The sequence below is a fragment of the Platalea leucorodia genome, assembly GCF_965183815.1.
Source record: "Platalea leucorodia genome assembly, chromosome: 9".
NCBI lineage: Eukaryota > Metazoa > Chordata > Aves > Pelecaniformes > Threskiornithidae > Platalea > Platalea leucorodia.
The window spans coordinates 11,706,482-11,720,884 of record NC_138831.1 but is presented as its reverse complement, the minus strand read 5'-3'; the positions used below and the strand labels follow the sequence as shown (position 1 = coordinate 11,720,884).

The following is a 14,403-nucleotide window of genomic DNA, read 5'->3' as shown; positions in this document are numbered from 1 at the left end:
CTTGGTCACACGCTCTTTGAGCAAGTTAGGAAAGACGTGCAGGGAAGGTGGTGTATCTGCTTACAAGTCCATACAGCCACTTCTTTCTGTGCAATGCATTCAGTCAGTGCTCAGTTCAGTCTTTAAGTGCCTGTTCCTGCCAGTACAAGTTTATGTCTAGTTGTGGTAGTTTTTCCATCTCTGCGCATAGAAATACCAGCTAACAAATAGTTAGAAGTGACAGCAGATCAACACTACCACTCTACAGATCTTTATGTGGCAAATTATTCATATTAAGCATGTGATAACATTGTTTTCTAAAAATGTGATAACACACTAACATCTATTACAAAAACGTTGTTCCCTATGTTTCTGTTTTTCCTTCTATCTGTATTATCTTCCTCTCTGAAATTTCTTACTCTGTCACATCCGAAGTATGATTTGGACCAAAACAGCACGATGGAACTATGCAAAGCGATGGCCAGATGTTTAGGGATGTACTCCTACTGATCTCTTTTGAAATAATCCTAGGCGGAAAGCTTAGGGTTAACCTCTGCAAACGTGAAGTGGGGTGTCTGTACAAACACTCCAGATAAACAGAACCTACCCAGATCCTTCAAGCTGTGCTTTACCACCTTGCCGTTCCGAAGGCAGTGTAGAATAAGCGACGACCACCCCCGGTCACGGGCGCGTCGGGCCGGGTGACGCTTCCCAGCGCTGTCCTGTTGTGCGCTCGCCGGCAGAGGGAATTGCTCAGCGGCGCACAGCAGTGAAAGAAATCCTGGGTCTTCGCTGCGTTACCACCTGCATCTGATCCCTGATACTGATGTCACGGACAACAAAGTGAATAAAATATGTGGTTTGTATGTTCTGCTAGTAGGGAAGTGATTAAATTTTAAACACATAGTTTTGATCTAATTCTCGCTCACTCACCCAAAGGACATTGATGCTTTGTGGAAGGAAAAAAAAACTTGTGAAAGCAAATAGGAAGGCATGTTTACTGTCATTTCTATTTATACTAACTCACTTCCACTTGCTAAGCTGCTATGCATGCAATGGTGGGAAGAATTTTAGAGAAAGGTAATCAGATTTCCCGGATGTTATTCTTAACTGCAGACTAGTTTCAGATGCTTCCTGCAACAGCAGACCTGGTACCAGGTATTGTTTGTGCGAATCCTCCGTTCAGATCAAGCAGTGGCTGTGGTATAGTAACTTATCCCCCAAGGCCACCGAGTTTTCACACAGCCTGGGTTTGAGGACTATCAGTGAATCCCGTTCAGAAGTGCAACAACCAGAACAAACTGAGACAGCAACAAATTATGAATATTTTTGTTGTTTAGGAAGCTTGCACATTTTTTGTTGTGAAATGAAGGCAGCAGAGAACCTTTGCAAGTTACTGACATCTCCTAGCAGATGCAGGAGAAACATTCTTTAAATACGTGTCCTTAAAATCAGTCAGAGGAACAGTCCCGCTGACATCTGAGATGACTGAACTATCCGGCGCTGGCTGCAGGTGCAGAGCTCTGGCAGTCGGTCGGATTTAGAAGTCAACCGGCAAAGTGCTGCAGCCTTGTTTCAGCAGTGTGTGGAGCACAGGGCACAGCACCCGTGATTAACTTTAAGCATGGAAGTCCTTTGGGGAAACATGGGTGGAATACCCTCAGCTTCCACAGAAGTGAGAGGTGCATATAATCCTATAAAACTGGGCTTTCTAACGTAGTAAAACCTGAATTATTTAAGACTATAATCCCTGATTATTCCGGAATGTAAATTATCGTGCAAAATTATTTTAACGGGGTACTACTTTGATTTCTCTGCTTCACAAGATAGGTGGGAGGGAATTCTGTAGCTTAGGGAGTACGTCCAGATAATTAAATGTCACTGTAACTATAAAAATGTATCCTCATGTAACCTACACATAAGAGCAATCACTTAAAATTTAACACTGAGGGAGATGAAGAATCATTTTCATTTAAAATAACAGCATATAAAAGACAAAAGCTTCAAAATATGCTAGCAGTAACAAATACCTCTTACAGTAGTTTTATTTTGTATCATCCATGTAACCCTAATATCATGTGGTAAGATGACATTGCCATTTCTGAGAAAACTAAAAGACGCTTTTTTAAAAGTCTGAGTTAGACAAAATTTGCATAACTTGGTTTTAGGAAATATTGAGCATTGTTACAAATAAATCCTCTTAGCCTTATTTTTTAAAAGTTCATAACTCTGAGACGTAAGAATTCAGAAAACACTTGCAAGAATGAATAATAGTACGTAACTGCACTTTCTCTATTAGGCCAAGAGCTTTAGTGTGGCTGGGAAATTAATGCTTCAATAAATTACAATTCCAGAAGGTCCAGTACGTCTGGCTCCGTAAGTCCTCGTAACAGAGAGCACAAAGAGGATCAAATATACCAGGGCTCAGGCTTTATCCCTTCCTCATCCATAGATAATTCAAAGAGATCCTCTTCATTAAGGGCTTTGGCACATTGCCTACAATTTCTTTTTGGGCCGCTGTGAGCGTAATGATGCAGAACAATGGTCTTCCCTCTTGTTGAACACATACCTTATTGTACCTTTAATCACCTAATAAAAACCAAATTAAGACACCTCGTCATTAAAGTCTATTGTAGCTGTGCATATCAATGCTTTGTATTACAAATACAAAGGGGACTGTGGCAGCTTGAAATCTTGATGCAGAGCAGTGTCACCGACGATAAGCGTGCTTGTGACAGCAACGTGATGCGTATAATATCGTAGATGTATCCTGAGGTTTACTTCCCTGTTGCATGCAGCATATGAAGTGATTATATGCTATCAGATTTTGCGTTTCTAGTTAAATGGAAATTTTCTTAAGATTTTACAGGTTGTGAAAATGGAGGGAGAAGGGAGAAGAAAGAAAACCAGAAAATTAGGAAGGTGTTTTAGACCAGTTTTCCAGTTTGCTTTTCTCAATGTCATCAGCTCCTATACAAACAATAACAGAAATAAGGGCTTTTCCCTTTGTAGAAAAGTTCCTGGGGGACCAAAAAGTAATCTCTATCGAAGGAAACTTATAGAAGAATGGGTCATCTGAGGTAGAGACTTCGAGTTTGTAAAACAGAAAAAAGAAAGATTAGGACCTCAGTTTAAGAAACTTTCTGAGTACCTATTTCACTCTTAGCGCATGTTTACGCACAGTTTGGGAGGCAAGCACACAGTGAAATCATATCCTAAATAGACACTTAATATTTCCAAGGATAAGAACATAGAGTTTTAAATCACAGATAACTAAACTGGATGGGCAATGCTCAAAGCTGTTCCCTAGGATTCAAGATGATGGAGTTCATCCAGTTCTCATGGTGGGAAGAGATCATAAAAACAACCCATCAAAATGGCACTTCCAGCTGAGAAATCATGTGATAAGTGAGTGTGGAGACTAACCCCTTCCTCCCGGCTGTCCCTCCAGGGTAAGGACAGAAACGCTGGCAGGAAACAAGCTCACGTTGCCACTGCCCTTGCTTCAGATGAGCCGAGGTCAGAAGATTTCTGCCTCCGTGATTGTTGAGCTGGCACCTTTCACAAATACTAAAGTTCATATATAAATAAACAGTTGATGTAATGACCTTTTAGTGTTTCAGTAACTTAAAAGCCCCGTTTCACATACTCATGGCGTGGCACGTCTCTGAGACAAGTAAAAATTACACTGTTGGTAAAAACAATAGCGGGCAAGCTGGATTTGTCTTTTAAACTAGACTAAGATACGATGCAGCCAAGGTTATATAAGCACCAAGGTCAGCATACAAATTGCTGTGCTAATGAGAAGACAGTAGCGATGAGGAGCTAGCCCACACTATATTTCATTGGCAACTTCCAGCAGCATCACTTGCAAGGAGACTGTTCCTTCAGCAGAACTCACACACAAACCAGTTGCACCGAGCTGATCGCTGATGTGGTTGCCTTCGCCATTAGAATTCCATTCACGTGCTCAGACTTGCAAAATTAGACTAAAGTAATCAGTCATTAAGAAAGCCTGATTCAAGGAAACAGTCTAACTAGACTTAAACCTACTGAGCAATGATGTTATCCTAAATCAGGGCCAGAATGAAGCTTGCCAAAATAAACATTAAGGTAAAAAAAATTTTCTAATCAAAACTGTAAGATTTGGGAAACAAAAATAATTGCCTCTGTACATATGCTCTTCACACCCTCAAATTTAATTGGGCAGCCAGAGAATTAGTTGGTCTACATTTCAGTAGTTTTACATGTTAAGACCAAACTGGTTGTGCCAATTATAGTAGACTGGTCTACTTGAAATACGCTGTATGGCTTCAAATACTTTGTATGTACGCTGGCTGTGCCGCAGCTGAAATTAAGAATAGCGTTGAAGTTATATTCTGTCACTTCACTACCATTAAACTTGACCTCAATAACAGTTGCGAACCTATCACGCTTACTTCAAAGTAGGCATGTGTTTGCTTAAACAAGATGTTAATTCCAAGGGCTTTGTTCTAGACAGGGTTTCTACTGCTGAATTAGTGCAGCTGTAGAAAAACTCTGCTTGACAGACTGGAGACTCATAATCTTCAGAAAACTGCCCTTTAATGATTGTGGCGCCTGTCTCTGGCTCAGAAGTCCCCTTTCTTAATTAGACATTTACCAGAAACTGGCAATTGAAATTTTCCTCTTCACTTGACGATGAATAATGCAATGCCTCTGTGAGGATTTCTCTGGAAGATCCTCTTTATTGCGTGTTAGAGGAATATTTTGGTCATTAAAGGAACATAAACGAGATGTGATATGAAATAAACAAAATGCCTCATGGTCACCTGTGATATAAATGGGTAATTTGACCTACGCTGCACCTCAAATATGTTGCTGCTTCATAATCTTCCTAAAATCTACGGTGCTTTTCTTCTTTACATTGGGCAGATAAAATGCTTAACTATAGATAGCTTTATTTGGAATTTTTTTTAAGTGATAAATGATTGAAAAGATGAGTTTTGTAATGCTTTACACTTATACATCTGTTTAATGCTATAAAGCAGGTGGCAAGAAGTCACAAGGGAGAAGGCACTAGGGACAATCACTCTGTGCTTTACTGTCACATGTCAGACATAGGCTGGGAAAAAGGAAACATATGGAGTAATGAAAAAGTGCAGATTTAATAAATGTGTTTTGTTGTGTTCATTAATAATGAAACAAAAGGTCAGGCTTCACTTTCACTAGGACAGGACAAGTCTACGTTTATACGTACATTGGGATTGTTCCTTTCAGAGACTCAGAGGGTAAACGTAAGCAGATCCAGCCAGCCCTCCTCAACCCGGTAGCCAGTTAAGGGTTTGACACGAGGGTGACAGAATAAATAAAATAAATCATATGTGAATTTTAAACAAGACTACAATATTCAGTACTTTAAACAGTGACTATTGAAGGAAAGCTTCCTATTTATACAGTATATTATTAGGCAAAAAGCCAGAGGCCACCATCTAAAAGAAAAATCGTAAGCACCCTGGCAGTGTTTTCTTACTTGTGTCAATCCAGTGGTAATGCTGGACGTGGGCATGTTGTAGGTGAGCGGACACGTTGTCCACTGGCCCAGGAACTGGGCACTTCTTCCTTGCATTTCTAATGGCTGAAACTTCTTCTGGCTTTACACTGAAACACCACCTTAGCTGTGTGCAAGTAGCACTCCCATTTTTCAAACACTACTATCAATCTCCTTGGGAACACTTGAGAAATAAAATGCTTTACAGAAAAAGTAGTCGTACAATCAGACTCAATCCATATTTGGTATACGCATTTTCATGGATCATGTGCATTTACACTGAGTGAATGACCTCCTACAGCATCATTTTAGAGAAAGTGAACATTCCTATGTTGCAAGATCACAGCTGATAAGAAAGCCTTTTTAAATTTGGCAGAGTTGCTTGCAGAGTGCAACAGAAGGTCTCGTACCTGACCTGACAGTATCTATGTAACTGCCATCAATTTTTTTTAGCCAAAAAAGGAAAACGAAGGTGTGTTTATCAATAGCACACTATGAGAATTCTTGGCCATGGTCAAGCAGCATGGACTGGAAGGGCAGAGTGAGGTGGTGGTGAGACTTCTACCTGCATGGCACCTTCTGAGGTTTGTGTTCTTCAGCTGAGAACGCTGCTCTACTTCTGGAAGCAGATGTCCCAAGATCACAAAGCCTACTCTGCAGACACCAGGCAGCTACTGAAGGAGCAGGCCCTCTTACTAACAAACCCACTTGGATCTGTCACTGCTGCAGGGTTCCCAGATAGCAGCACTGGGAGTTTTTTCCATCTTTTCTTGGCAGCTACTTCAATAACCCTCTTCAGCACAGATATCTTCAGAGCTATCCACAGTTGTTCTTTCCCTGTCTTACATCACCGAGACATTTGTGGAAGAAGGGAGGGGAGTGGGAGGACAGACTCAAAAACTACAAATGATGAACAACAGTGCAGAAATGGGAATGTCGTGAATTGGAGTGGTCTTAAACACAGTGTCTTGGAGATCAGTGTTCAGGTTTCAGTTGTGGTGTGCTCTCATGTGACCTCGGGTAGATCACTAACTTGTTTTGTGTTTCATCTTCTCATCTGTACAATATTCCTTTCGTCTTTTTGCTTGGAGCAGGCTCTCCAGAGGAGGCACTGTCTTTTGTTCCATGTTTGCATAGTCCGTTATGCTACTAAAATAATATTCATATTATTTTAAGGCCTGATCCATACACCAACTGGTACTATGCTGATTTCAATTGAGGTATGGTTTTAAATATTGCTGGACGGTCAACTATTTGCGCTGTAGATGCTGGAAGGGCATAGCAGGGAAAAGCTCCCTCCGAGTATGTCTTACTCTTACGCCATTCTCAAAGCACTCTCTGTATGCCACTGTTGGAGAAAGGTGACTGGTCTACAGGGACCTTGGGCCTGATTCCATACAAGAACTGGTTTCTTATGTCACTCCAATTTAGCTTAAACCCATGTAACCTTACACCCTCAACTAAGCAGATTAATCTTTTTATGGTGTTTACTACCATTGTATATTATACTTGCGATCACATGGTATAAACAAAACATTATCAGTAGGGCAACTCCTGTGTTGACTGCAATTACGATGTGCTAGAATGATAAAAGGAGAAACAACTCAGGACATCAGTGAGTTAAGACACCTGCCTGCATAAGGACCTCTCGTTACAGGATTCTGTATTTTAAATGTAAATCTAGAAATACACAGCTTTTTAAAAAGCAAATTCTCATTCATCAAAAAATGAATTTTTTTGTAATTTGCTGTACTAGACGAGTACATAGACACAGGTTTTGCCTCACAGGAAGAGGACGTTTGAGAAGCGCAAGAGCATTTTGATGTAATGTTACAGCAGAAGCAGCCGAAGGTGCCACACTGGAGGCACAGTTCTGTACGTGGGCAAATCTAGAGAACGACAGAAAGTGGGGAACTGCACTTGCTGAGTTCTGGTCATTAGTAATTCATGATTATTTATGGCTGTCATTTGTACCTCGCTCACCAGTATAATTGATTGGCTCCCTCTGGGTCATGCTACCGAAATGGCAGAAATAGTCATTAAAAAGGGAGGGCTTGTAAACTTCTGTCTGTTTTATATGAGCCAGGGTTATTAAGCCATGAACAAGATACACAAAAGATCACCTTTTCAATGCTGACAAAATATGAAAAAGTGTTTCTGCCCTGATATAAAGTCATTTAACGTGATCAATGCATATTTGAGAAAAAAGGGCTCCAAGTAAACTTCACTTATAGAGAAAGTACAAGGGAGTACAATTACAATTACTCTAAATCTGTTTTCATTGAAGCAACTGATAAAATTCCCCGGCGGTTTTATTTTGAGTCGTGATACATAGGAGCGGAGCCTGAGAATCCCGCCAAAAGCAGGCACATTTTAGTATGCGATATACAGTACTGGTGCTGTGTTGTTAATACGTAAATGTGCTAATTACTAGCAGAATAAAAATTCCTTTATTTCAAGGGTCTTTCTCCCAAGATTTTCCATTTGGAAGTTAACGGTTTAGAGAACAAATGTATTCTGTACTCTTAAGTAAAGAATTTTTCTTTGATTTAACTATTTTGTCATGGACGGCTCACAAGGCAGAAGGGAAATGCACACACATGGAAACAGTCTATTACTAAACAATATAATTCTGTTTTTTTGAAAAGAGAGAGACTGTCCATATGAGGGAAATAAAAGAGGGATTAGATGGAACTGCAAGAAGAATTAACCTATATTTTGAACCTTCTTTCTCCAATTCCTGAGGAAAAGGGGGTTTAGAAAATAGGCTTTTTGCTGCTCCAGTTTCTATAAAAATCTTTAAAGTTCTGCTGCTTTTTCTTAATATGCAGACTTCTTAAGACCTTACTAAAGAAGTGAATCAGACCATAAAGAGCGTTTTAAATGGAGCACAGACGACTGTAGTCTAACAGAACTAGCATTTTTATAGTGCACTTCCCAGGGATTTGCATGAATTTCTACAAAGAAAAGCTGCTTACTCATTCTTAAGCAAAAAAGTTTTTTCTCTGTGACATTTGTGAAGCATAGAAGAACGAACAAGCTGCACAATGCGCACAAATGTTTACTATTCATGACATTAAACCCATATAAATCAGTCTAACTTGATGGATGGGAAAATAATTTTCTTTTACAGAAACCTTTCTAGTTTCTGTTGTATACCACCAACACCCAAAAAACAACGTTACACACTATTTAAGCAAAAAATAAAGTACAAAATAACTATAACTTCACACAGTAAACTCTTACATGGAAGGATTTTCTGGCTTTCTCAACATTTCAGTTAACTACTGCTGCCAGTGTCCAGAGTTACTTCATCTGTACTATTGCAAATGATGTTTGCACATGCTTGAATGCAAAACTCCTCACCTACATTCACCGAGTGTCCTGCCTCATTCTCTTCTGCAAACCTCTCTCCGGCACGGCCCTGTCCTGCTGCCCGTGGGTCGCTCTCGGGGTCTGCAGGGCGCCCAGGGGCTGCGGTGCCTGCCCCCGCCTTGGGACTGCCAGCGGCGAACGGGGAGGCAGCTTGAGGAACATCCTTCCCGGGGAAATAACCCAGGTGTGTAAATTCTGCTGTCACGGGAAAAGGGAAAGAACAAATACTGGGTTTTCCGTAGGCATTGTATCACAGGGAAAAGAAAATAAGAGTTGGTGGTAAGCAGGAGGAAGTTTTGTCTATGTAAACAAGGGGCACATTTTGATACACCTGAAAGCTCCCAATTTATGTCTGCCATCAACAACGTGGCAATTAATTAGTCTTCTTTACCCACACCCAGAAAAATAAAACATGTAAATAGCTTACCTCGCTAAATAATTAAACGGCAGCTACTGATAAAATGACATTTATGCAACAGCACGACTGTGTACTGTCTTATCAAAATACCTTCCCCGTACCTCAGACAAAACTAAGAACATGTTTTCTAGTAACAGAGTACAGTTCTGTCATCTCAGTCGTGGCTGCAAGTCCCACTGACTTGCACAGGAGGTGCAGGCTTTGTCCTGGCAGGGCTCCAGCCTCCAGACCTCAGGAAGATTTGCCCTGAAATTAGCATCTGAACAGTGGCAGTTGGCTCAGGAATTGCTGGAGGACACCAAACCTCTCAGCAGAATAATTGTTAAAGTAGAAGCATGTATGTATGCTGTAAAACAACGGGAGAAAATCTGTCCTCACAAAAGGTATTTAACTGTGACATATATCCAGAATTAATAGAGGAGGAAGGAGATTTCAACAGGAGGGATGCCAAACGCCTCGCACGGCTCTGACAGAGAGAGAAGCTGCTGTGTATCTAATGCCTTGTACACTTGCAGCACCGTAAAATTATGTGGAAAGCCATGTCTTAGCTACGTAGTGCAAATTCTTCACAAGCCTAAAAAGACATGAGGTTTTTTCCTGTTTTTCTTCCTTTTCTTCGTGTTGATTCACCCATCACTGATTCATTCATTCTTTCTCCCTCTCTAGTGGCCATGTGTACTATAGCATCCTATATTCCATAATATATATGCATCGAACATGAGATGATGCAGGTTCATAATATGTTGCAGCTGACAAGCTACTGAATAAGTAGTTACCAAAGCAAGAGAGATTTGAAAACAGACTCAGGAATGCCCTTGGGTCTTACCAAGACTACACCCAGCAAGATCCTACTGCCCGTTTTTACTCCTTTATCTCCAAGGTCGCACTCAAACTTTTCCGGCCTTTTTCACAGCTCTTAGAAGTTTGATCTTAAAGTATAGTCACATCGTAGTTGTTCCTTTCGCATCTCCTAACTGTCATGGGCTCTTCTTCAGCAGTTTCACCTGCTGTTTAGGGTTCAACAGTGAAGTTCATCTGCTGCTTCCATTTTCAGCCAGATACAGCATATATTGTCATCTTTTTTTTTTTCTTTTTATCAATTCCTGTTTACTTTCCTCACCATTTACTTCTTGGAAGTAGGAATTAATGAAAGCCCCATGACTGAAATGAGAGTTTAAGACATCATTTCCATTTATTTGTTTGGTGGGACCCTCCCTTTGGATTTGTGTCATGGCCTCCCCTGTTATACCTCGTTGCATCATCTCTCTTTTTCTCAATTACAAATATACATCACATTTTACCTTAATTGACCATGACAGCATTTTCCTTTCCATTATCAGAGTTTGGCCGTGCCAATTGAACGCTGATGACACGCTCGGCTTCCTAACATCTTGCTTTGCTATGGTACTCATCTCTGTTTCAGCCAGAGCCTGAACTACAGCATTGCAAAGGCAAAACTCCCAGTGGCTTTAGTAATCATCAAGTCAAGCTCAAGCGACTATTTTATTTTCATTCCAAGTATTAAAAGAAATCTTCTAGGAGACACTGACCTCCCAGACAGGAGTATGCCATGTTTATCTACAGATTTCTTGCTGCCTTTACAATGTAGATTTTAGGTAGCATGCTCTCTACAGCCTACGTTTACGCAGAAGAATATAACATATTCTCAAATTCTCATAACATATAGTATATACTATAAATACTATTTTATTTCATAATCATTACATAATTTATATTAAAATAAAAACAAGCATCCCTTCCTTCTTTACTGTATGGTCTTAATTCAGAGTCGTTATCTCTGCGTCTCATGCAGTTGCTAACCCTACTATCTGGCTCCACCACAAATTTCATCAAGGTCCATTCAGTTCAGTTTAACTACATCCACTTCAGTTTAACTACAGCTTTCTCCATATTCAATATATTTCCAATGCAAAGAAGGTCCAAAAGCTAAGCATTTCAACATCTCAGACAAGTTAATTTAGCCATCTTTTTTGCCATGAAAGATCCCATTGTCTCTGTCACATGGCATGTAAGGTTCTTAAGAAATTATGCATATTTGTAGGGTTTGGCAGTGTTCTGAAGCATTCATATGCATGGATGGTTTTTTTCTTCTGTGTTATTTCAGATGTAACTATTTATAAGGAAGAATTTTGCTGAGCACAATTCAGCGGCATTAGCAATAAAGTCTATGATTATAGAGCCACTTTTTTTTTTTTTTTTAAACAAAGTGAAACTGTACAGATGTATTTATTGGCTTTTAAGCACTGGGAATAATTATTTGTCAATTGTGACAAATTTTCCAGATAGAAACTAAACATCTTAATCAATATCATTTATTTGCTGAAGTTTCAGAAGGACTCAAGATTAGCCACAAGTACTAACTCTACACGGATACCAGAAATCAGGCCATTGAGGTCATCCCAGTAGATTTTTCTTCTGCATCATTGTTGTGCTACTAGAAATAAAATACCAATACCTGCTGCTTTTTCTAGACAAAAAAGCAATTTAGCGCTGTTATACATAAGCAGACTTGAGAATTACTACTTTTCATTATCCAAATATTGTAGCATTCCCATCCTCATGTCCCTTCAATGGAAAATTATATTATTGATGTGCTGGGATAGGAAATAGTAAAAAAAAAAAGTAAATACAAACTCTTCGCTGCTTAGTATTTACCACATAATGTGGCAGTTACCTCACGTTTTTAAGGGCCTGCTGTAAGTCACTTTAAAGCATATTTTTGCGTCATTGCATACTCTTCCATCATTCCACATTCAGAACCTAAATGGTTAACAGCGATAGCCCTGTGCAACCCATTAACTCTTATTTTGTTAGTGCAGTTCTGAACACGTCTTACAGGCCAGCAGCCCACCACGTTGGCCAAGACTGCCGATCCAAACAGAAACCAGCAGAGCTAAAAGGATTCCACCCAGTTTGAGTTCAGGAATCGGTCTCTTGTAAGAAATCCACAGACTGACCCCACAACCATTCGTCATGTGAACGGCTACAGTTCGGAGAATTGTTTGCCTAATACGATATGGGTGCTGCCATATTTCATAGAATTATTAACTTCTAAAAACAAAATCCCCAACCATATTTTAGCACTGCATTAAAAAAAATATAATAATAATAATGGTACAGTGAGTTACGCTTTCATTTTACTATAATCATTGCCATCTTAGCAAACCCATGATATAAAATTGTATATACATCAAATATGTATATACAATTTGATATAAAATTGTATATACATCAAATATGTATATACAATTTTAACTTTTAGAGTTATTTGTTTACCATGCTCTGCAGAATCCTAGTATTCTGAAATGTCCGACTGTTGAATACGGATACCAAGTGAAATGCTCAGTCCTGACTTGGATCCAGCAACACAAGGTTCTAGCAGAGCAGCCGTGATGCCATTACTTACAGCGCTGCCCCCAGGTTTTCTCCAGCCCCTCCTTGTACAAACGAAAAAGAACAAGATGAGCACGTGCTCCTCAACAGCCTGATTCACTGGCCGGTACCTACAGTTAAGCCACTGATGAATGGGCATTTCTGAAAACCCAGACGTAGCAGTTCTGCTGTGGCTGCTGCTGGAGAGGGAGCTCAGCCGCGGCAGCCTCGCAGCCTGCAGTAGGCAAGCCTACGAAATGCTGAGTCTCAACCAAAAGCCCAATGCCAGAAAGTCATGAACCTTTTCTCCACAAGGTCCCCAGAAGAAGAGGTTTTAGATTAAAATTTAGCTGGCTTTTCTCCCAGATTCTAAGATCTGGTCTCACGTCCTTCTGCCTTGCTACACAGCATTTCTCTTTTTTCCCTGCATTATCAGCTTGTAGAAAACGTAGTCAGGATACTACTTGGAAATAACTCCTGTAGTAACAATTTATGATACAATCCAACTACTGCCTGTTCCCTGCATGATATCAACCTGACTTTGAAGTTATGATTGCTTACATAAAAATATATATGAAAGCACAAAGAAGATGCCAGTGCACAGATTTGCAGAAATAAAATGTCGTAAGGAACCTAAACTAAAATGCAGGCCAGTACTAAACTGGCTGCAATCCAAGTTCATTACAATACTGGGGAATAAACTAGACAGCTATCCTTTGCATGATTTTATCAGGTTTTAGTGTAAAGATGTAGAAAGCAGCTCACATGAAAAGTTTCCTGCTCGAGAGTTATTCTGAGCACATTTCTGAAAAACACTACACTTGCTGCAATTTAGATTCTTTTATTTTGATTGCTTGTTGGATTTAGTTGTACCAAAAAAAATTTAGGATGCGCACAGTAAAATGTGCAACATTTAATTTGCAGCAAATAATAAAACTCGAACCATAATCAGCATTTCCTTTTTCCAGAGAAAGCATTACGCTGAACTTAATTTTACAGCTGTACAAATTGTTTTAAAGTAATCTGCTCAATTGGGCGAGTTAATGATATTTAATTTAACCAGGCCAAACTTTACATGCAATGAATTACTGTGAGCAATTGTGGTCAATACAAGTGTTTGTGTAATGTAAATGTAACGCTAACACCTTCCATTCTCAGCTGGCTTAACAAAAAACCTGGTGTCATCGCCTCTCTAAGATAAACCAAAGATGACAGCGTAATAAGTGTTATGTGCACAAGGTAATTCAGCAGGAATTTAGCCTTTTCAATCGATTCTGCACTAGAGTTAACCCTCTTTATTATCACCCAGCTTTTTGCTGTAGGCAATACATTAAGTAATGGGCTAAATTCAGTTACTGCGCTGAGTAATGTTACTCGTTCGGTTGCCCCACTTACTTTAATGGGACTCAACATGGCATAGCACAGTGTGAACTAAGTGCTCTCTGCTACAAGTAAAGATATCCGAATCTGGACGTGTATTTTAGAGTTTCCAGTCATATTCAAGAAGCTAATGCATCAGAGTCAGCACATTAGTATACATTTCAGACATGTACAAAAATGATTAAATGACACAGTAGTAGCCACCACTAATACCTGAGGCTAGACCCTATTGCATTTACATGCAATCAAGGCAATTCATTATTTTTATGCCTTGGAAAAAATATGCTACTCTCCCATGCACTTCCATGCAGCAGGCAACAGTTTCAAC

General features: G+C 39.8%; 1 protein-coding gene across 2 annotated transcripts in view; it reads left to right on the top strand.

The window, feature by feature from the left end:
• The window catches only part of PDZRN3 (PDZ domain containing ring finger 3), a gene marked incomplete at its 5' end in the record, with an annotated part of 148,937 nt that overhangs the window by 114,154 nt on the left and 20,380 nt on the right, over positions 1–14,403 (top strand). The window lies entirely within an intron of this gene.